We start from the raw sequence: 24,737 nt of genomic DNA, 5'->3' as shown, positions 1-24,737 counted from the left end.
ACCTCCTAAAATTATATCAAATATTTTGCTCACATCAAATTTGAGTTATTATTCACTCCAACAGAGCAGGGGTTCCAACTAAAGGGTTGGAGCCTATGTTAGGTATGAGTTCCAGTGCAGTGATTCACAGAACTCAGTCTCTTGACTGAGGTCCAGTCCAATAAGAACATGGTAGTAAGTGCAATGTAGCATGGATGGGGGCTCAAGGGTCTGTAGCATAAGATGGGCCTCTGTCCACATACTCACAGTGGCACCTAATCACACAAGAGGGTGAGAAGGCCATACAAAGGACAAAGACTCACATGTTTTGAGAGACTAATAAGTAGGATGTAAATATTTCTTGCAAAGTGGGAAGGGGAAAAATTGTTGTTGTTTTTTTTTTAATAACACTGGCACCTTAATGGTCAGGAGGCTATTAATGAAGACTTGGGTAAGACAAATAGACAAAAAGACTATAAAAAAGAAATAGAAAAGCTCCTCTCAAGTTCCATTGCAGCAAATTACCATCCAGCCCTGTGATTCTATTGATTTACCTGTGCTATATCAAATTTTAATCACCATAAACCATAGACTAATACAGATCTGCCACCAACAAGTGCCCTTAGCAGAAGGACTTTGATTACTTGGGACACTTCTGAAAAATTTTTTAAGACTGTCTTGCCTGGAAATGTAGAGATACAAAGAAGCATCTGAAAAATGTCTCTTCTATTGGGTTTGCAAAAACTATGTATGACATTCTGCTTTTTCAAAGTTAGGAATTTCAGAAAATACATGAACAAAAATAAAAAAAAAGATGTGGTTGGAGGGTTAAGGGGAGGGATTCCAAACAAGATAATTACCATAAAAAGAAACCCTTCAGAAGAAATGATAATTTGCATTTGTTTCATGTGCTAAATTACAACAGATTAACCCTATGGTCTCAGCACATCTTAATACTTTAGATAGTCTCTCTTTTTTCATTGGAGTATAATGGCTTTACAATGTTGTGTTAGCTTCTGCTCCACAACAAAGTGAATCAGTTATATGTGTGTGTATATATATATATATATATATATCCCCCTCCCTCTTTGTCTTCCCTCTCAACTCTCCCTACCCCATCACACCCCTCTAGGTCATCACATAGCATCAAGTTGAGCTCCCTGTGCTATACAGCAGCTTCCCACTAGCTATCTATTTTACACATGGTAGTTTATATATATCAGTGCTAGTTTCTCAGTTCATCCTATCCTCCCATTTCCCCTTCCATGTCCTGAAGTCCATTATCTATGTCTATATCTCTGTTCTCACTCTACAAATATGTCAATCAGCACCAATTTTCTAGATTCCACATATTTGCATAAATATATTATCGATATTCATTTTTCTCTTTCTGACTTACTTTGCTCTGTATAGCAGACTCAAGGTTCATCCACATCACTATAAATGACCCAACTTGGTTCCTTTTTATGGCTGAGTAATATTCCATTGTATATATGTACCACATGTTCTTTTTATTTCATTTTTAATTGGAGGACAATCGCTTAACAATGTTCTATTGGTTTTTGCTATACAACAACATGAATCAACTGTTAATTATACATATGTCCCTTCCTTTTGATCCTCCCTCCCACTGCCCACACCATTCCACCCCTCTAGGTTGTCACAGAGCACCAGATTGAGTTCTCTGTGTTATACAGCAACTTCCTATTAGCTATCTACTTTACATATGGTAACATATATATTTCAGTGCTACTCTTTCAATTCATCCCACCCTCTCCTTCCCCTGCTGTGTCCATAAGTCTGTTTTCTAATTTCTGCATCTCTATTCCTGCCTTACAAATAGGTTCATCAGTATCATTATGTCCCCATCTTTATCCATTCATCTGGCAATGGACATTCCTTAAAAAACTAAAAATATAACTATCATATGGCCAGCAATCTCACTATTGGGCATATACCCTGAGAAAACCATAATTCAAAAAGATACACACACCCCAGCGTTCATTGTGGCACTACTTACAATAGCCAGACATGGAAACTAACAGCCTAGATACTCCCTTGCTGTTCCCTTATTCCCAGCACACAAAATTTAACATTAAATTAGTGTGTTGTTAACTGTGGTCATAATATTAGTTTATCAAGAAATTAATAAAAGGCCCCTTTAAAGGAAAACAACAGTGTTCTTGCTGTAACTAGGAGAAGGGAATGGCAACCCACTCCAGTACTCTTGCCTGAAGAATCCCATGGACGGAGGAGCCTGGTAGGCTGCAGTCCACGGGGTCGCAAAGAGTCGGACACGATTGAGCGACTTCACTTCACTCACTTCATACTTTATCACCGGAGAAGGAAGTGGCAACTCACTCCAGTATTCTTGCCTGGAGAATCCCATGGACAGAGGAGCCTGGCGGGCCATGGTCCATAGGGTCGCAGAGAGTTGGACATGACTGAAGTGACTCAGCACGCACTTCCTGTAACTGGGAAGTCTGCATATTATCTCTCAGAGATTTACAGTGACCATAAGAATGTCAAAGACCTGGAGAACTCCTTCAACCATGGAATCTGTTTGTTTACATTGTTCCAATCATTTTCCAGGAAATATCTATTAACATCTAAAGAAACAACACTCTTCAATCAAGGTTTCTGATGCACTGGCTTAAATACTACTGTGTCTGTAGGTTTCTAACATCATAGTTCTGTATTAGGAGAAGATGAGACACATACATAATGCATGCCCTGAACAATGAATCTGTTTTCCTGAAATGCTCAGGAAAGTCAACCATAGGTGCTTTATTTCTTAGCTAAGGCCAATAACATACTTAACTCTAATTTCTCTTAACGTGCAAACGTAACCAAAAACACTTTTGGAAGCATCATTTTTCATTTAGAGACTTGGATTCTGCACCTAAGTCATGGTGTGGCATAAACCCGAAGGACACATGACCCCTAGAACTGAGTGGTCCTAGATTTTACATCTAGGACTGTCACTGATTTGTCTGATGTTAAGCTCCTTAATCTCTCTGAGACTTTATCCATCACCTGATAAACTGTATAGTCATTCTAATGTCTGAAGCAACAAGAAATTTTATGAATTTTGAACACAAAGGTACAAAGTTGGTTAAAAATCTTAAATGTTCCTGCCTTAGTCAGAGGCTCTATTTTAAAATGTACCAGGAGACAGATCATTAAAAAGCGTTTTAAGTATAGGAAGTTATTTGAAAACAGAGAGCAGAGACAGAAGGAAAGCCAGAGATAACTCAAAGCATATGGCCACGTGGAATGATTACAGGTGATTTCAGCTTTGTTCTAACTTATCTGTGGTTTCCAGCATTTTTGCAATGAACAGGTATTATTGCTGCAATAAAAAACAGACCAAAAAAAAGAATTTAATTTTTGTTTTTAAGTCTTTCAGGTCCTTAACCAAGCTTCTACTGATTTGAAAAGCCTTATTGTGGATGGCTAATCAAACACTCTAGACTAAGTGTGCAAACCAAAATCATCAATATTTGGTATAAGCAGGAATATGCCCTAGAAAGGCATCTACAGGTAGATGATCAAACACATGGTAGGAATTTCAGTGTGAATTTCTTAAGAACTACTTTTAAAAATTGGGGGAAGGAATAGAAAGAGGAAGGAAGGGAAGGGAAATGGGGGAAATGAAAGCATTGTCCCATCAATCCACAATTTTAGCATCATTACTTGGGTTCCTGGTTTTCTGGAGTCCCTGCTAAATGCAAAGGCCCCTAGGACATATTAAACCTTATCAGCTCCACGCCTATTAAGAGCATGACCCTATAAAAATTAGTACCAGGACAGGCAGGTTGAAAAAAATTTCAGCAAGAAATGACATCCATGCAAAGAGTTCAGCTGTGGTTCTCAATCCTGGAGACACAGAGATATCACCTGGGGATCTTTGATCTGGTTAATGCTCAGGCCCCATCACAGATCAACTGAATTGGAATTTCCATGGATGGGGCCTGCAGGTTTGGAGCTTCTGAAGTTCCCTAGGGGATGCTAATGCATATCCAGGATTCAGAAACATACAGGGTAGGTGAAACACAGGAAATATAAGCAAATCTTACTGACTTTTCCATTTTGCTGAATGCTTATCAGAAACAAGAGTAGTTTCATTTTCTGGACTGTATGAAAATTTTCAGATTATAACTGATTAAGGGTGAAACTGAGTACAATCACCCTTATTGTTGAACATTGTCCTAAAATGCCCACTTCTCCCTTGCCTAGTAAATGCAGGAGGTGGAGGAAATGGTGTCTTTCTTTAATGAGTGAGGCTCACCTATGCAGACTTGGATCTTCACAAGATTTGAGGACAAAAATGGAGAAGGTGTCAGTGATGGGCCCAATCAGGAGAGAGACCAAGCTTTCCTGGACAGTTGCTCTTTAGCTGAGAATCCAAGACCATCATATTTTGCTGTATTTTGACTCTTTCTAGAACTTAGTGCAGTGATTAGGGTTCTGTTGTGTGTGTATGTTTAGTCGCTGAGTCATGTCCAATTCTCTGCGGCCCCATGAACTTTAGCACACCAGGCATCTCTGTCCACAGGATTTTTCAGGCAAGCATACTGGAGTGGGTTGCCATTTGCCTCCTTCAGGGCATCTTCCTGACCCAGGGATCAAATCTTTGCCTCCTTAATTACTTGAGACTCTACCATAAATATTCAACAAGATAATCTACATGTTCATATCTGTCTTGTTCGTTTACTCATTTGGCTGTGTTGTTGCAGAGCATGGGTTCTTTAGTTGTGGTACATGGGCTTAGTTGCTCTGCCACATGTGAGAATTGTAGTTCCCCAACCAGGGACTGAACCTGAGTCTCCTGCATTGCAAGGCTGATTCTTAACCACTGGATCCCCAGAGAAGTCCCTGTCTTGTTCCTTTTCTGAAAAGATAAGGTGAAATGGTTAATTCTATACTGTCCCTGTTTCCCTGGGCTTCCTTGGTAGCTCAGCTGGTAAAGAATCCACCTGCAATGCGCGACACCCTACTTCAATTCCTGGGTCAGGAAGATCCTCCTGAGAAGGGATCAGCTACCCATTCCAGTATTCCAGTGTTTCCCTGGTGGCTCAGATGGTAAAGAATCTGCCTGCAATGAGGGAGACCTGGGTTTGATCCCTGTGTAGGGAAGATCCCCTAGAGGAGGGAATAGCTACCCACTCCAGTATTCTGGCCTGGAGAATCCTATGGACAGAGGAGCCTGGATGGCTACAGTTCACGGGGCCACAAAGAGTTGAACAGGACTGAATGACTTTCACTTTCAGTTTCCTGTCTCCCTGGAAGAATGGGCAAGCCAAGAGTGTCCTTCTTAGTTATACATCGTCTTCATCCCCACCTTAACTTGCCCCCTCCCCTACCACCTTCTACACAAGTTAATAGCAATACTGGGTTTTTTAAATTGAGCTAAAAAAACTTCCCACCCACACATTTGTTTAGAAGATTGGGAGTCATCAAAGGATCATAAAACTGAAGTTACCCCAGAGTAGGAAGAGAAAGAAGGGAGAGGCCTGACTGAAGGGGTAAGAAAGGAGGAATTATTTCACCAGTGACTTTCCCCCACCTGAAGCTAACAAACATCCTCCTCATATTCCAGGAGGTATTAAAGCATCTGTGCATATATGAAATTCTGCAACAACCTGTATGTAATCTGGTACGAATGAAGTGGATACCTCCCACGCGGGTCTAGAATAAAAGAAATAAATTAAACACTGAGAAACTTGCTTCTAGACTCCCATAAGCCCCTTATAACTCTATGGAAGGAGCTAGTCATATGTATTTGCCTTGGAAAAATAAAGTCTAGTGATAATCCAGCTAATGAGCTTCATGGAGTAGGCACATACCACTCACACATATTACCCAAGAGTTTTTTTTCAGAGGGAGGTGGAATAGATTGACTCTGAAGGAATTTGGTTCACTTGAGAATACACTACAGGAGAAAAACTATACCAAAGTCTCTTGATTGTTGGAGAAGAAAATTTAAACTACCAACCTTTCCTTCCTAAAATATTCAACTATGTGAACAATAAAAATGACACCAAACACAGAGATAAGATCTACCATTTAACTGAAAGCACACTTAACATCTATCTATTTTCAGCAATGTCTCTGATTTTGATAGTGAACATATTCATGATGGTCATAATTCTCATCAGACTTAACACAGAGAAAAGTTGGAAATTTTTGAGTGCGTGTTAAGGGAAGTTAGTGCAATCAGAATACATTTGCTTTTTTTTTTTTAATGAGAAAAATCTTGCTTCCCCTGAAAGAACCCTAAGGAAGAAATTCTTTTCTATTCATTTTTTTAAAATTTATTTTCACCAAAGAACAGGAATAAAGACAAAAGGAAAATATATACTGACAGGCCTTTAAAATTACATATAACTGGATTCTCACTTGTTAAGAATCTGTGTCACTTTTAGAATTTCCAGATATTTTCACAAGTTCAGAGTCCAACAGTTTGAAGTGTCCTGCTATAAGGGTTTTAAGTCTAAATGACATCATTTCCAATGTGCTGTTCTCCCTTAAAAAAAAAAAAATCCCTACATATTTTTTTACTTTAATTAATTTGATAAAATTTGCAAGTGAATCAAAGAAAACTAGAAGCCAAAGAAAATGCTTGACAAGAATCAAATACAATCACACACACACACACACACACACACACACACACACACACACACACAGAATGTTTTGCATTCATGACTATATGGGGCGTTTACTGGAGGACAGGTCCAAGATCATGTCACAGAATACAGTCTATCAATCTGAGTAGCTCAATGTAATGAGCACATCATGTTTGTACACTCTGCAGGCTTATCTTTCCAAGACAGTGTTTCTACCCGTAGTCCTTATGTTGGCTGCACTATACTTACCTGGATCACTTTCTACAAATACAGATTCCTATACCTCATTTGAGATATACTGAATTAGACTGTCTTGGGAGGAGGGAGGACTTAGGAATACGCATTTTTCAAATTTCTTAGGAACTCTAATGTTAGAAAATCCTGTTCTAAGTGCAACACAGATTCTAAAAGAAAGTCAAGAATGCTCCAGTGGTGCTGTGATAGCAAAACACCAGGTTCCTCTGTTCAAGGGATTTTCCAGGCAAGAATACTGGAGTGGGTTGACATTTCCTACTCCAGAGGATCTTCCTGACCCAGGGATCAAACCTACATCTCTTGCGTCTCCAGCATTGGCAGGCAGATTCTTTACTATTGCCCCACCTGGGAAACCCACCTCCACAAACTATACTATTCAATAAACTAGGACAAGTCCACACCTCTCCTGATTCCAAAAGCTCTATTAGATCATGGGTGTTGGCTTTGTTTCCCCAAGTAAACAATAAATGGTAAAGGAGGTCACTTACGCCTTTTCTGTTTCCTCTTCAATTCAAGGCTCATAGATGGTGCTCAATAAATATTTTTTGAATGACTGATAGAGAAAAGGAATACATGGTAACCTGAAAATTAATTTCTTCATTCTGTCAGTTTGAACTAATCCTATTATGGGTTGAAAATTACATCTTGCTCTCCATTCAAAAACCTGCCTACACAACTGGGAAGAAGGAGGCTAGTTCAGCCTCCATTATTGTCTTCTGATCTTATAAAAGCAGGTGATATTTCTCTGAATCAATACTAAAGAACATCACTTGTGTACACACAGACCCAAGGCACGATTAAGTAAACTTCCGTTCCATGGGAAGACTGTCTTTGTTTCATCAAACAATACTTCTGGACTACAAATGTACCTTTTCCCCAGCTGTGGAACCCAAAGGAAGATTAAAACAGGTGAACAGGTAAAAGGAAAAATATGGGCTTGAGTTGCTTACTGTGGGCCTCTGTCATTGTCAGCTTCGGGCGGGTATTACAGAAGGTGCTGACAGAGAGAAACAGAAATTTGTGACCCTATCGGAGCTAGCGTCACTCTGTTTTCTGCTCTGAGCTACCTGGAGACTAATTAATAGGAGAAAATAAGATGTGGATAATGGCAAATATGATGTGAGCCCTTGTCTGGGTCTTTCTCTGAAGCCACTCATAGTTGTGTTTTATTTGGCAAGGGGAGAGGTTTCAAGACTGAAACTCATTAAATTCTTCTCTTGTCTTCCAGAGGAAGGGGAAGGTGTTAGGATCTTCATTAAGCAGACAGAAAACAGAGAGAAAAAAGGAAAAGAGAGAATGAATTCATGGCTTGGAATTCTAACATCAATGGATGGTCCTCTTGTCCCAAGAGGGGGGCACATGGGAGCTCCATGGAAACAGGAGAAGTACATATATTAAGAAGTAAAAGCAAAATGTAGTCAGGGTTCCCCTGCATGATGCATGTGTTGAGGGGGTTCAAGTTACGAGAACTTTCACTGCATGGCTCATGTTTGGTCTGGAGTCTTCAGCATTTATACTACAGTCCTGTAATTCTGATGGGGCTTCCTGTGTGGTCTGATGGCTAAGTGCTAAAACAAATAAGATGCTAAATAAAATCTATTGCTCCATCTCCAGACCTCCTTCAGAGAAGTGCACATCAATTAACTGGGAGCTGAAAGAGATGGACTCATTAACACCCTCTGACCATATCACAAACCTGTCCCACTAAGGGAGCCTGAAGAAGGATGACTAGAAAGGCAGGAGGCTTAAGGGGTTGGCTGAAGAGTGGAGGAGACATGCAAGGATGCACCATATAAAGACATACCTATTTATTTGCTTTTTAGAGAAGAAAAAAATTTTGTGATATTTGCAAACCTTTAACAAACTTCTGCAGGCTACTAGTCCTCTTGTAGTCAGTCCTCTGTGGTCTTTGGGCAGCAAGATGCAAGAGAAAGATAACACCATCTTCCTCCCTGAAGACAGCCTGCATGACTTCTGTCTCCCTTTTGTCCTTAATCCGCAATGATATGTATTCTTGTTGGTCCTGGCTCATTCTCTGGCTGATGATTTAACTAAAACAGGCATAGCTCTGAGCTATACTTCTAGAGTAACAGCAACAGTGTCAAAAAAGAATATTAGAAATAGTAAAAATACCCACAATGATGATGATGATAAAGTTTATAGGGCACTAACCATCAAAAATGATTCTATGAATTTACATGATATTTTCCACCTTTTCCCTCACTAAAACCTATGAAACCAACGTTGTTATTATCCTCATATTGCAGGGGAGGAACCTGAGGGACAAAGACGAAACGCAGCTTGCCCAAAGTCACACAACCAGTAAGCGATGACTTTGGAAGTTGAACTTGGGCAGTTCAATGCTGTTGCATAGAAATTAACACAGTGTCCAAATGTCTCCTTACTAGGGAAATGTGTTTTCAGTTTCAGCTTTCTGTCAAAGAGAGATTAAGTCTGCCACACGCCATGCTACCAGGTGAAGAACACTGACTTCATAGGATAGTTCAGTTCAGTTCAGTTCAGTCGTTCAGTCTTATCTGACTCTTTGTGACCCCATGAACAGCAGCACGCCAGGCCTCCCTGTCCATCACCAACTCCTGGGGTCCACCGAAACCCATGTCCATTGAATCGGTGATGCCATCTAACCATCTCATCCTCTGTTGTCCCCTTCTCCTCCTGCCTTCAATCCTTCCCAAAATCAGGGTCTTTTCAAATGAGTCAGTTCTTTGCATCAGGTGGCCAAAAGATTGGAGTTTCAGCTTCAACATCAGTCCTTCCATGAACACCCAGGACTGCTCTCCTTTAGGATGGACTGGTTGGCTCTCCTTGCAGTCCAAGGGACTCTCAAGAGTCTTTTCCAACACCGCAGTTCAAAAGCATCAATTCTTCGGCGCTCAGCTTTCTTTATAGTCCAACTCTCACATCCATACATGACCACTGGAAAAACCATAGCCTTGACTAGACGGACCTTTGTTGGCAAAGTTATGTCTCTGCTTTTTAATATGCTGTCTAAGTTGGTCATAACTTTCCTTCCAAAGAGTAAGCGTCTTTTAATTTCATAGCTGCAATCACCATCTGAAGTGATTTTGGAGCCCAGAAAAATAAAGTCAGCCACTGTTTCCACTGTTTGCCCATCTATCTGCCATGAAGTGATGGGACTGGATGCCATGATATTAGTTTTCTGAATGTTGAGCTTTAAGCCAACTTTTTCACTCTCCTCTTTCACTTTCATCAAGAGGCTCTTTAGTTCTTCTTCACTTTCTGCCATCAGGGTGGTGTCATCTGCATATATGAGGTTAATGATATTTCTCCCAGCAATCTTGATTCCAGCTTGTGCTTCCCCCAGCCCAGCGTTTCTCATGATGTACTCTGCATAGAAGTTAAATAAGCAGGGTAACAATATACAGCCTTGATGTACTCCTTTTCCTATTTGGAACCAGTCTGTTGTTCCATGTCCAGTTCTAACTGTTGCTTCCTGACCTGCATACAGGTTTCTCAAGAGGCAGGTCAGGTGGTCTGGTATTCCCATCTCTTTCAGAATTTTCCACAGTTTATTGTGAGCCACGCAGTCAAAGTCTTTGGCATAGTCAATAAAGTAGAGGTAGATGTTTTTCTGGAACTCTCTTGCTTTTTGGATGGCCCAGGCATTGGTGGTAGAGTAGTTAGCATAGCATAGTAGAGGAGAGATAATTAAGAACCTGAAGTAACAGGCAACTATTTCCTTACCTTGTAGAGAAGCAAAGCAACTTGCTGGAAGTGGTTTCCAATTCAGGCATGACCATGGTTTATTTATTTATTTATTTTTATCATTTTGGTTTATTTAATATAAGTAAAAGCCCCGCTCATCACAAATATAGCTTTTCTCATCTCTCTCTTTTCTCTATTCCAACACAATCTTTAAATGTAACAGATATTCTATCTAGAGCTAATACTGGAATTATTTTCTTTTTTTTTTTCTCCCCCCTCCCACCTCCCTCCCCATCCCATCCCTCTGGGTCATCCCATTGCCCCAGCCCTGAGCATTTGTCTCATGCATTGAACCTGGAATGGTGTTCTGTTTCACATATGATAATATACATGTTTCAATGCTATTCTCTCAGAACGTCCCACCCTCATCTTCTCCCTCAGAGTCCATAAGACTGTTCTATGCATCTGTGTCTCTTATTCTGTCTCACATATAGGGTTATCATTACCATCTTTCAAATTCCATATATATGCATTAGTATACTGTATTGGTGTTTTTCTTTCTGGCTTACTTCACTCTGTATAATGGGCTCCAGTTTCATCCATCTCAGTAGAACTGATTCAAATGTATTCTTTTTAATGGCTGAGTAATATTCCATTGTGTATATGTATCCCAACTTCCATGACCATGGTTTAAAATCTGATTCTACCACTTGGTGGATGTGTGAATTCATCCACCACTTAGATGAGTGTCTTGATCTGTTGAGGTCTTAGTTTCCCTATCCTGGGAAACTACAATCTATGTCCTGATAAGATTTATTACAAAGATTAAATGCAATAATATACAAAAAGCACCAAGCATAAGATCTACCATGTAGTCAACACTCAATAACTGGCTGCAGTTAGTATCATTAGCATCAAATTGAAGGGGAGCCAATGTTACATTAAAGACGGTATAGATGCCTTTGACTAAGCACAAAAGTTTCAGCTACAATGCTCAGTGACTGATAATTGGAACCTTGAATGAGAAACTGAGAAATTCTAGCACTGTTGGAGTGACCAGAGGGGGAGTTACCCAAACAGTTGGCCAATGGGGCTCATCAAAATCCTGGATATTCATAACTTCAGACGCACTGATTGAGGTTATTGGCAGTTTCTATAAAAGAAGAAATGCAGATTGGCATATAGGCTACCATAGCCTTTAGAGTTTGATGGATGTGTGACTGAGACAAACAAGACATTAAATATAGATATTTACTACCTTTCCCACTCTCTCACCTTCCAAGACAGATGCTGCTTCGATATGGACACAGAGGAAATAAGAAAAGATGCAGAAAGAATCTGAAGAAGCCATGAGCAAATAGAATATTAATATAAAGATACAAAGGTCAAGGACTTCAGTGGTGATCCAGTGGTTAAGACTCCGCCTTGCAATGTGGGGGACCCAGGATTGATCTCTGGTCAGAGCACTGGGATCCCATATGCCTTGAAGCAACTAAGCCCATGCACCACAGCTACTGAACCCACATGCCACAACTAGAGAGCCTGCATGATGCAACGACCATCATGTGTCTCGTAACTAAGACCTGATGCACCCAAATAAATAAATATTTTTTAAAAAGATACAAAAGTCAGAAGAGAGAAGGAAGGAGAGTGGGAAAAAAACGTTGGGCTGGGGTCCTGAGTACAATAATAACAGCTAATACTTCATTAAAACTTTCTACATGCCATGTCCTGCTCTAGGTTTATTATACACCAGTTAGCTCATTATCACAACCACCTTACCGTTATTTCCATTGTACATACAAGCAAATGAGTTCACAATCCAAATGACTTAAGGACAGCACAGCTAACAAGTGGCAGAATCAAGATTCAAACCAGGTAACTGAAATTTCATGTCTGGCTTTAGTCACTATGCCATATCAGGAGAGCTAGGAGCAGTGCACAGAAAAATGACATTTGAAGAAAGGAAGTATTTATTAAAACATTTTTTAAATATTTACTTGGCTGCACTGGGTCTAAGTTGTGGCATGTGGGATCTTCACTGGGGCATGTAAGATCTAGTTCCCTGACCAGGGTTCGAACATGGGTCCCCTGCACTGGGAGTGTGGAGTTTTAGCCACTGGACCACCAGGGAAGTCCTCTGAAGAGATTTTTAAAGCAAATGTTGGCTGTGTAAACCCCTCTTCTCCTTAATTACCCTCAGTTAAAACTTCAGTGCAGGGCTTCCCTGGTGGCTCCATGGTAAAGAATCTGCCTGCCAACTCAGGAGACAGGAGTTCGATCCCTGATCCAGGAAGACCTCATATCCCACATGCTGTGGAACAACCAAGCCCATGCACAACTATTGAGCCTGTGCTCTAGAGCTTGGGACCCGCAACTACTGAAGCCCATGCACCCTAGAGCCTGTGCTCCACAAGAGAAGCCACTACAATAAGCCCCACACTACAACTAGAGAAAAGCCTGCACAGCAATGAAGACCCAGCACAGACAAAATAAATGTTTAAAAAAAAAACAAAAAACTTCACTGTAGATTTGTGTATTCCTCAAGGATTTCTGAGGTAGGTTTATGCTTCCAGTGTTCTTGCCTGAAGAATTCCATGGACAGAGGAGCCTGGCAGACTACAGTCCTTGGGGTTGCAAGAGTCGGACACAACTTAGGGACTAAACCACCAACTTATGCTTCTTTTGGGATATGTCACCCTTATAGAGATTGGTTTTAGAGCCAGACCAAAAAGTCCCCTTCATATTTGGGTTACAAATACAAATATAAACTACCTGTCTCTGTCTTTGCAGATTAAGGATTTAGTCATTTTCAAAAATATATACTTTTTGGACTTCCCTAAAAACCTAAGCTTAAATATAGATATCTAGGTTCCTCCACCCCCAGTGTGGCTAAAGACAGGTAAGAGTCTTCACAGAAAAAAGGCAGAATTAGCTAAGCCCATTTCTGCCTGACCTACCATCTGGTCTCATTTCTGCCCTAGAAAAAGAGCTCACATGGGCACATCTAGCTCCGCAGTGCTGCTGACTGAGTTCTCTATCTCTTGTTTCTTCCAAATCAAGCCGTTGAGACCTGCTTGTCCACTCTCATCTCACCTGATCCAGAGGCTCAAATTATTTCCCATGTGACCTTTCACACCCATTTGGCCTTCCCAGTTATATCTCCATTTCTTAACTAAGACCACTGCTTATCTAGCCTATGATATCTGTCAGGCTTCTCTACCCTCATGAGCCCTTCTTAGGAGATGCAGGAAAAGTACTTGACATGACAAGCACTATCATGAAAAGATTTGCACCAAATTATCTATAGAAGGAATGTACATCAACATATTAAAGGCCATATATGACATGCCCACAGCTAATATTACATTCAGTGGCAAAAAAAAATAAATAAAAACCTTTCTTTCAAAAACAGAAACAAAACAAGGATGTCTGCTTTTACCACCTCTATTCAACATAGTCCTGAAAGTCCTAGCTATAATATATAGACAAGAATAAGAAATAAAAGGAATTAAAAATGAAAGCAAGAAATAAAATTATCTGTGTTTGCAGATGACATGGTCTTATATATAAGAAACCCCAATGTCTTCACCAAATAACTGTCATAGCTACTAAATGAATTCAGTAAAGTTACAGGATACAAAATCAACATACAAAAACCAGGAGCATTCTACACAATAACAATAAAATGTCTTAAAGAGTAATTAAGAAAGCCAGAGCTGGAGGAATCAGACTCCCTGACTTCAGACTATATTATAAAACTACAGTCATCAAAACAGTACAATACTGGACAAAAACAGGAATATGGATTAATGGAATAGGATAGAAAGCCCAGAAATAAGTCCATGTACCTATAGTCAATTAGTCTGCGATGAAGAATGCAAGAATATACAATGGAGAAAAGACAGTCTTTTCAATAAATGGTGCTAGGAAAACTGGTCACTTACACATAAACGAATGAAATTAGAACATTCTCTAACACTATACACAAAAACAAACAAAATGGATTAAAGACCTAAATGTAAGACTGGATACTATAAAACTCTTAGAGGAAAACATAGGCAGAACACTCTTTGACATAAATCACAGCAAGATCTTTTCCAAGCCATCTCCTAGAATAATGGAAATAAAAACAGAAACAAACAAATGAGACCTAATTAAACTTGAAAGCTTTTGCACAGCAAAGGAAGCCATAATCAAAATGAAAAGACTACTTGTTGACTGGGGAAAAAAATAGTTGCAAACAATGTGACTTATCAGGGATCAATCTCTAAAATACACAAATAACTCATGTAACTTAATATCAAAACAAACAAATAATCCAAACAAAAAATGGTCAGAGACTTAAATAGACAATTCTCAGAAGACAAACAGATGGCCAAAAAGCACATGATGCTCAACATTGTTAAATATTAGAGAAATGCAAATCAAAACTACAGTAAGGTATCACCTCACACTAGTCAGAATGGCCATCAGCAAAAAGTCTACAAACAATAAATGCAGGAGAGGGTGTGGAGAAAAGGGAACCCTCCAACACTGTTGGTGGGAATGTAAATCAGTACAGCCATTATGGAGAACAGTATGGAGGTTCCTTAAAAAACAGTGGATATTCATGTCAATGTATGGCAAAAACTATTACAATATTGTAAAGTAATTAGCCCCCAACTAAAATAAATACATTTATTAAAAAAAAAAAAAAACAATTGTGTATAATCACCTGTAAATGACCATCTAATTTTCAGTTTCTGCTCTCATCAAACTTACTGAATATGTAAATTTCAAATGTTGGTTCTCCACCAACATTTAACAATATTATTATTGTTATGTATTTGTATGTTGTAGTTGTTGTTCAGTCACTAAGTCATGTCCACCATTTTTGTGACCCCATGGACTGCAGTGCGCGGGCTCCTCCGTCCTCCACTATCTCCCAGAGTTTGCTCAAATTCACGTCCATCTCATCAGTGATGCTATCTAACCATTTCATCCTCTGCCACTCACTTCTCCTATTGCCTTCAGCCTTTCCCTGTATCAGTCTATTCAGTTTTTAAAAATTAAAATGGTAAAGTAAATTAAAAAAAACAAACAAACAAAAAAAGACAGTGGATAGATTTACCATATGGTCCAGCAATCCCATTCTTGGTCATATATCTGGATAAAAACATAATTCAAAAAGATACATGCACCCCAATGTCCACTGCAGCACTTTTTACAATGGCCAAGACACAGAAGCAACCTGAATGTCTATTAACAGAGAAATGGATAAAAATGTGGTACACACATACAACAGATTAACCATAAAAAAGAATGAAATGTTATTTGAAGCAACATGGATGGATCTAGAGGTTATCATACGAAGTGAAGTAAGTCAGACAGAGGAAGAAAAAAATGTATAGCATCATTTACATGTGGAATCCAAAAAGAAGAGACAGTTTCATAGAAACAGAATAGAATGATTATTGACAGAGACTTGTGGAGATAGGGAAATGTTAGTCAAAGGACATAAGATTCAGTTATAAGAATAAGTTCCAAGGATCCAGTATACATACAGCATAACAACTAGAGTTAACAATAGGCATTGTGTGCCTGAAAGTTACTTTTAAGTGTTCTCACCACACACACAAAAAGATTTAACTGTGTGATGGATATGTTCATTATCTTGATCTTGATAATTATTCTGCAATGTATATCGCAGCATCATATGTACACTTTAAATATATACAATTATATTTGGCAGTAATTCCTCGATGAAGTTGAACAAAATAAAAGGCATTGGGAGTTCCTGTATACCCAAAGTGCATGGGAGAAGAGGACTGGTTTTCTCTTAGTTCCATATTGTCAGTTTTTAGAAGTGAAGGCCAATGCCCACTGTTCTTTCTAATCACTCCACAAATGCTAAGGTTCTAAGAAAATATTTGCAGGCTGTTTGGTAATTTCAATGCTTCAACCAATGTCCAAGTGGAAGGAAGGTTCAGTGGAAAAATTGCTAAACACCAAAATCATTCTTTTTTATCAGATTTAACTCAAATGTCAAGATCTCACCATAGCCTCTCCTGGTAACTCTAAAATTGCAATTTCCTATTCCCCATCTTCCTTATAACAGTACATTTTCTTTTTCCACGGCACTTGCCACCTTCTAAACATTAAATAAGTTACATATTTATTTTGTCTATCATTTGTTGTCTATCTGCGATTATTACAATTAATTCCCCAAGGGTGGAGAGCTCTATTTTGTTTACTGATACATCTCATATGTTCAGAACAGTGTCTGGCACATAGTAGGTGGTCCATTAATATTGGCTGAATGGAATTGAAATTAGGATGATGGAAATTTGGACTTGAGAATCATGTCTATTACCAATTGGCAGTGTGGATTTCTTGGGAAAGCAATTTGCCTTATCTTCCTCAGTGGGTTTTTTGTAGAATCAGATGTATAATGATGAAAGTGTTTTTGAAAAATATTAAAATGCCATATAAGCAGTAGATGTTTTGTCTAGTACAGCTGCATACAATGCTTCATTTATTCATATGACTTCTACCTTTTTTGCAAATATCTTAACATTAGAATTCATTGGTAGAAATGAAAAATAAATTGATCATGAAATTTTTCGACTTTCTTTGTTGCTAGGGTAAATCACTAGCTATAATAAGATACCCTGGCTTCAGTTCATGCAGCTGGCAAAGGGCCCAAAAGTAGTCAAGGAATTATTTAGACTTGGGAGAATCTAGCTCGTAATTACATGATGGATTCAATATCATTATTGGCCTCACTTTCCACCCCTACTGTGTTTACTCACACAATTTTCAGTGAATATTTTATTATCAAAAATAGGAAAATATTTCAAAAATATGTATTCCTCAAGCAGCAATGGCAACGGCCTGAATCAGAGAACAGCAGCTGCTCCAGCTAGAAAACGATATTCCCAGATGGAGGACAGGAGGCAGTGGTCAGCATAATAACCATCCGTCACCCATCTCTGAGCCCTTGTTAGCAAACAGGCCCTAGTGTGGTTTTTTGGCTATTTAGAGCATACCTTCAAAACAGGTCTTTCAGGTTGCAAGTTGAGTACCTTGTCATTGATGAGCAAGAAATGGATGATGGGAAAAAAACAAAACAAACAATGGCTTTACAGGTTAGGAGTTACTGATGAATCCTGGAGGAAAAAGTATGACCATTGGTGAACAAATTACAGCAGAGCAAAAATCTCACATGAGTCTGTTTCGGGTTCATAAGGAAATGGATGGAATGAAGGATACCACGAGATTGTTACCGACTGCACCAGCCTAAACCACACTTAGGAAGGTTTGAGGAACTTCCTTGTGAAGTCAGTCTTCTCTGCATAACATACATAGAAAAGTCAAGATTTTTTAAGGTATAAAAATCCCTGTCAGAGAAAAAATTACTACTGATGAACAAGACCACTATAAAATTCATGTCTGAAGTAGGCTTAAACAATGGGTGAAAATTAAAACACAAATTCTTCAAAATAGACATACAAAAGTAAGTATTCTGCCTTCTTTTTTTTCTTAAAGAAAGCCAGTTAGCATCTCTTATGAACTGACCTGTACCCCTCTGCCAAATTCATACGCTGCTGCTGCTGCTGCTGCTAAGTCGCTTCAGTGGTGTCTGACTCTGTGAGACCCCACAGACGGCAGCCCGTCCCTGGGATTCTCCAGGCAAGAATACTGGAGTGGGTTGCCATTTCCTTCTCCAATGTGTGAAAGTGAAGTCGCTCAGTCGTGTCCGACTCTTCGCGACCCCATGGACTGCAGCCTACCAGGCTCCTCCGTCCATGGGATTTTCTAGGCAAGAGGACTGGAGTGGGGTGTCATTTCCTTCTCCGCCAAATTCATATGTTGAAACCCTAACCCTGGTACCTCAGACTATGAATATGTCCTTATAAGAAGAAGAATTTGGACATGCAAGAGAGCACCAGGGATGTGCACACACAAAGGAGAGACCATGTGAGGAGACAAGAAGAAGGCAGCTGTCTGCAGGCCAACGAGAGAGGCCTCAGGAGAAACCAAAACTGCTAGCACCTTGATCTTGAACCTCCAGGTCCCAGAACTGCAAGAACATATATTTCTGCTGTTTATGTCACCCAATCTGTGGTATTTTATGTCAGTCTTAGCAAATGAATACAGTACCTATATCTCAGAATTGTCCACATTTTATCAAATTTAGAATAAACGCCCAGGAAAAAAAATTGCCAACTACATAAACAATTAGGCTTGGGAAATAAACATTGACTTAATGGTAATCATACATTTCTGGACTGCCTTTGACAAGGCAATTTGGAAGTTAATAGCATTTAGCAAACTGACTGCCATGACATTTGAAAATTTATCCATATTTTAGCATTAAAAGTAATAAGGTCCATTCAAACTAATCACCCCAAACATTACTTTCATCATGTCAGTCTCTTCAGTTTTCTAACCAAATCTGAATTGCAAAATGTCTGGGATTGAAGCATCTCCTCAGCCCCCAAGGCTTGAGGTTATAATTTGGGATTTCCAAAGTGCCTTTCTCAGTGGCCATGAGCATTGCAGATCTCTAAAAAGTGGCTATAAGTATATTCCCAATATGCGTTTGAGGCTATACTCCTATTTTTCCAGGAAGCATCTCATGGAGACACATACTAGAAAACAATGTCTCTAGGTGGCTCTGTGGCGCAATGGATAGCACATTGGACTTCTAGTGATGAAAACGATGTCCCTTGTGCTAGAGCTGCACAAACTTGAAAGTCATGGGACTCGGGAATACTGTTAAAATGCAGACTGAGGTCAGGCGTGGAGCCTGAGAGTCTGCATTGTCAACAAAATCCCAAGTAAAACAGATGGTGTTGGTCCAGGGGTGACACTTTGAGCAGCTAGGTCTTGGGCTTTCTGTAACCAGTATCTACATACCTTGGGGAGTTGAGTCTGTTCAAGGCCAATGATGGTGACCTAGGGATGGTGGCGTTCTTCCTGCCTTGTGTACTGAGCTCACCTTGAATGTGGCTTACGCACTAGATTCACAACACATATTTCCCCTTAACTGCTTGTAAAGTATCCTGCTTTCTTCTGATCTTTTCATTTAGAAATAAAACAAGAGATGACTAGGCAGAGAAATGGGAAGACACTCCTGGTTGAGCAAATGGCAGAAGTTAAAGCTCTGAGGAAGCAAGTTTGAGATATGTCAGGGCTCTAAGGAAAGTTGTTAAATGCAGAAACATCTGACATATTTATTTTCTTTTAAAGGAATTAATAGAAAGTCATACTGCAAAGGTAGACTGGGAGATACCAAAGGAGATCAGGTCAATCGAAGAAATCCCAATCTCAATTTAACTCTCAATTAATAAGCATTTAGTCAATAAGCACTGAGCATGTGAGATGTCTGTCCTGTAGTAAGTCTCATTCAATAACTGGCCCAGAACTTTACCGGTAATGAGGGTGGACTTTAGCATCTACCTTTCTCTTCTTTGTGCACATATCTCCCAATTTATTATTGACCTTCTTTCTTCTCTGACACCTCCTCCTGTCCTGCTTCCTCAGAGCCTTAGTTTCAGCTTTGCCTTGGTTAAAAAGAAATCAGTGAGACCATCCTAATTAAATATTTATATTTGAACAACAGTTAAGTGTCCCCTCCTGGAAGTACTTTCAGAATATTAAGACATTCTTTAAATAATGAGATTTTAGGGACCATTAAAGATCACAGGGGAATCATTTGGGGACCAGGAGCTTTCACCAAATTACTTATGAGAGAAACTGGTGAGTTGTGAGTAATTGCAATTTCAGAAATAACATCAATAAAGAAATAGAATGTCATCTATTTCTTCTGTTATCTGGTTACTTTCTTCAGATCAAATAATGTTTCTTACAAATTAACCAATGAGGTATAGTACACATAATTTAAATTTTATGAGATATATATATTAAAGAGAAGTGACCTCAACTAGGAAGAATTTTGCACCCCAGTGAATCTTTGGAAATTTCAGTACCATTTTTGGTTGTCACAATTTGGGTGCATGGTACCACTGACATCTGATGGGATGTCAAGTATGCAGCTAAACATGCTACAGTGAACAGGACAGTCCCCACAGCAAAGAATTATGAGCCTAAAATGTTGATCAGGAGGAGGTTGAGAAACCCTGTTATAAAGCAATATTTTCTTTGTTAAATACTCTGATCTTCATAATCTCTACCCATGTACCAAATTCCATTCAATGCCCAGGAGAGATCAGCTCTTTTGAAATCCTGACCACCCACCATGTTACTCTAGACTGAAAAGCAATCACAAGTACAGCTTCAAGTTCACCACTGTAACAGTCCATTAAAGTTCTGCAAAACAGTAAATTTCTTTGAACAATCAAGAGTTGACTCCTTTGAAAGCTGCTGTGGAAAATAAGTTATTGTTATCTTAATAATCTAAGGAATTGTGCCTAGAAACTGACAAGCAACCATGTGAAAATGAAAACCTCACTTAACTTCCTCCTTCTAGGAAAACTTGTGATGAAAACAGGCATTTCATACTGAACTCAAGTTCACCAAGATAGGCTGAAGAAAAAGTAGCTTCAATGCTCTCTTTGTGGATTGATACTTGGACTTCACAGGGCAAGAAAATCACTTGCACAAAATGTCATTAGTACTTTTTGATTGTGAGAAACTATTCAGAATTCTGAGGCAGCCATTTATGGATGGTATCTGAGCAAAAGTTCTTACTCCAAAATGCTAGCTAAGCAACTGGCACAATGGAGGAATTGTTTTCATTTTGAGAAAAGCAACTGTTACCCTCGGAATTTCAGAAAAATATCTAACAAAGAGAACTCACTGGATGTTAGATTCCACCCCCTCCCAAAAAATAAAACACAATCAGGAGAAATAATGGGCAATTATATAACCAGTATTTGTGGAAATACAAGGCACTGAAACCTACAAATATACTGAATGCCAATTTGAAAGGTTTCTGGTGATAGAAAAGCCATAGGAAGAAATAAGAGCCTGTATAATTAGTAAAAGGGGAAAATGACCCTCAAGACAAAATTCAAGGGCAGAGAAACAGCAGGGGTCTAACGTACACATTAGAACCACACCAGTAGAATACTTAGCAGAGGCAGCCAGATTTCCCCACCTGTCAGATCTTTCTCTTCCCACTTTCCTCCAACAGGAACTCACCAATCTTGCTTCCCAAAGCTTCGTGTCTCAACTTGGCAGCCTGAAACACAGTGTCTGCACTCTTCCTGACTACATTTCCACATCCTCCTCAAGAAAGTGGCCTGTCCTTAACTCCTGTTGTTATTGTTCAGTCTCTAAGTCATGCCTGACTCTTTTGCAACCCCACGGACTGTAGCCCACCAGGCTCCTCTGTCCATGGGATTTCCCAGGCAAGAATACTGGAGTGGCTTGCTATTTCCTTCTCCAGGGGATCTTCTCAAACCAGGATTCAAGCCCGTGTCTCCTGCATTGTTGGCAGGTGGATTCTTAATTCCTTAATTCCTGACTGCCCCCATTAAATGAGTTTCACTTTCTCAACTTTGGACTTTACCTGGATGATTTACCCTCCACAATGGGCAGTGGAGGAAGGGTGGACATCTAAGGTATTCCCCCCAGTGGATGTGAGGTAAAGATGTTACAGGTCTTCTGATGGGGAAACAGGTCTTCTGGTGTCACATTTATAAAATGGGCACATGAAAAATATACCAATTTGAACTTAAAATTGCAAAAAAAAATTTAAACTCTGTGTAACAGAAATACTTGAAGCACCCACTTGAAAAGACTTGACTTTTTGAGATACTTGATTATGGGGATCCAAACAGCCTCTTTAGCTGAGTGTTGAATTAGGATAGGTCAAATCACTGCCTATTTTTAGTTTGTAAAACTACTGATCCATAGAAAATTCGGCTGCTCCCATACCTTTAACAACCTCCACGTCTTCAGGCTCCAGAAAGAAACTGTCATGACATTTTACAGAAAACATGCAGCCTTGTTCTTCACACAGGGAGCCTGAAATGCATTTCTGCCCCTATATTACAGGCTTCACCATCAAAGCATCTTGTGTCTTAAAATTGTTACAAACCAACCTTTAAGAAAATTTAAAATAAGAAAAAAAATTAAAAAGCTTTGTGGTTGAGGGAAGATGGTGGCTCTCATATCTTGGATTCTTTCACATAGAACTTGGTCAGGGAATCATTCATTTAGAATATTATAGAGATTTGGGGGGGGAGGGGATATGTGTGTGTGTTTTCAGTCTTCCAAGAAAATGTTTAGGAAAGATAAGCCCTGGGCTTCTATTGATTTAGCCTAAAAAATAACAACTTGTCAGTCTAAGCAAGTAATTTTATTTTGGTGGCCACTGGCATTACGTGAAAATATTGACTTGATTCCCAGGCATCTTGGACATGTGATACTCACACTCTTCAGCAGCTCCAAACATCTGAATAGGAGCGGCGGAGGGTAGCAATCTGGTTGGAAGTGATAGTTGGAAATTCTGGGAGGTGCATTTGCACGACAAACAGTTTTTACTTAGCTTTTACATTAAAGTTCAATTGAAACATCACATTTTTTCTAAAGATGCTCATATTGTATTTGACATATGATTGACAAAATCTTTGTTCTTTAGATTAAAAAATGTGTACAGAAGTATAACATACATACCCCCACACTCACACGTAATATAGTGGCTTTGAGTGACGGAGAAAGCTTTTTGGAGACTGGAGTAAATGTGCTAAAGCAAGGATCCCCAACTCCTGAGTTCCTGTTAGGAACTTTGTCACACAGCAGGAGGTGAGCAGTGGGCAACTTACTGAAGCTTCATCTGTATTTACAGCCACTCCCCATTGCTCACATTACCGCCTGAGCTATGCTTCCTGTCAGATCAGTGGTGGCATGATGAATGCAATGTGCTTGAATCATCCTAAACCATCCCCCTCACCATCCTCAGAAAAAACTGTCTTCCACAAAACCAGTCCCTGGTGCCAAAAAGGTTGGGGACCGCTGTGCTAAAGAATGTCACATCACCTGTCAGCCCAGGCTTGGCAGCCATTCACAACTACTGGCTTCACCAGCAGGTACTAGTGAGCTTGCAGAAAAAGAAAAGAACATGGGAGCTCTTAAATCATATAGATAAATGATCTTAGTTAATAATTTGGCTAATATGTAGATTTTTCTCTATGGCAGGATTGACCTCTATTCTCTCTTTGGTTTTCATGTATATAAACACCAAGGTGATTAAGAAGCATTCAAACCTGTCTTTCTGACATTGGTCAGTCACAGACCAAAGCCATGGGAGTGTAATAAATAGTGATAGGATCTATATTTTTGGTCACTTTATGGTCTGGAACAGCTCTGCCACCAACTATACCCCAAGTTTCAGCCCCTGTTCATGCGAGGCACGAGGGCACAAGGAACCGCTGTTGTGCCTTGTCTTTCTTGCAGTTCCCATATTTCAGTTTCAACCCCAAACGCATTCTAGAACATGACAGTTATTTGAATCTTCTCTTTTTCTAGAATCTGAAGTAGGCAAGACTCTTAGAATACAGAAGTTCAGGGATGGTCAGCACCTAAACAGTGACGTGCCAGATGCAAAATCTGAGGGTCAGAGGATTAAAGCGATTTGTTCATTCACACAGCCATGGGGTAGATCATTATAACATCAACAAAATCCCAGTCACTGGGTCCAAAAGACCCAGTGCTGTTTTCTAAGGTAAGGACTGAAAGTACATGTACACTGAGCCTCAGGCCAGCCATGGGGCTCTGTGAAGTTGAACTCTATGCCCTTCTAAAACTGATGAAGTTAAGGTCATCGGAAAACTTGTTTATAGCTCAAAAGAACAATATCCCAACACACCATCCCTCTAAAACTGTAGCTTCAGGCTGGCTAGGGGGCTTTCTGATATAATAACCCTACAGATAACAAAGATTGAACACATGAGTATCAAAGGGTTTTTTTCCTCTACAATTAAAAACTTCTTTCTCTTGAACAAACCCCATCATTTTTAATGGGGCTTGGTTTTTCATTTTTGTATTGAAGGGATCTGACCTTACAGATGTAAGGTTATACTACACAGAAAAGTTTGTGAGTTTGTTGAACTCAAGTATACATACCTTCAAACAGTCACAGAAAACACAAACCATGGGGGGAAATGGACATACACATATAGAGATCAGTCACTGCCCATGCAGATGATGAAAAAGTAAAACTTACTTTTT

The 24,737-nt window shown here is 39.5% G+C and overlaps 1 protein-coding gene and 1 long non-coding RNA gene across 18 annotated transcripts in view; both read right to left on the bottom strand.

The window, feature by feature from the left end:
- The window catches only part of CTNNA2 (catenin alpha 2), a 1,291,223-nt gene that overhangs the window by 214,566 nt on the left and 1,051,920 nt on the right, over window positions 1-24,737 (bottom strand). The window lies entirely within an intron of this gene.
- LOC145547330 (uncharacterized) lies at window positions 1,488-23,961 on the bottom strand. The gene is made up of 2 exons (XR_014083741.1): window positions 22,120-23,961; window positions 1,488-2,380 (listed from the first exon to the last, which is right to left on the bottom strand). It is a non-coding gene; the product is annotated as an uncharacterized LOC145547330 (long non-coding RNA).

The sequence above is a fragment of the Giraffa tippelskirchi genome, chromosome 4 (assembly GCF_054371585.1).
Source record: "Giraffa tippelskirchi isolate mGirTip1 chromosome 4, T2T-mGirTip1v1.2.pri, whole genome shotgun sequence".
Lineage (NCBI taxonomy): Eukaryota > Metazoa > Chordata > Mammalia > Artiodactyla > Giraffidae > Giraffa > Giraffa tippelskirchi.
The sequence above is the reverse complement of the archived record's forward strand: the minus strand, read 5'-3'. Positions and strand labels throughout refer to the sequence as shown.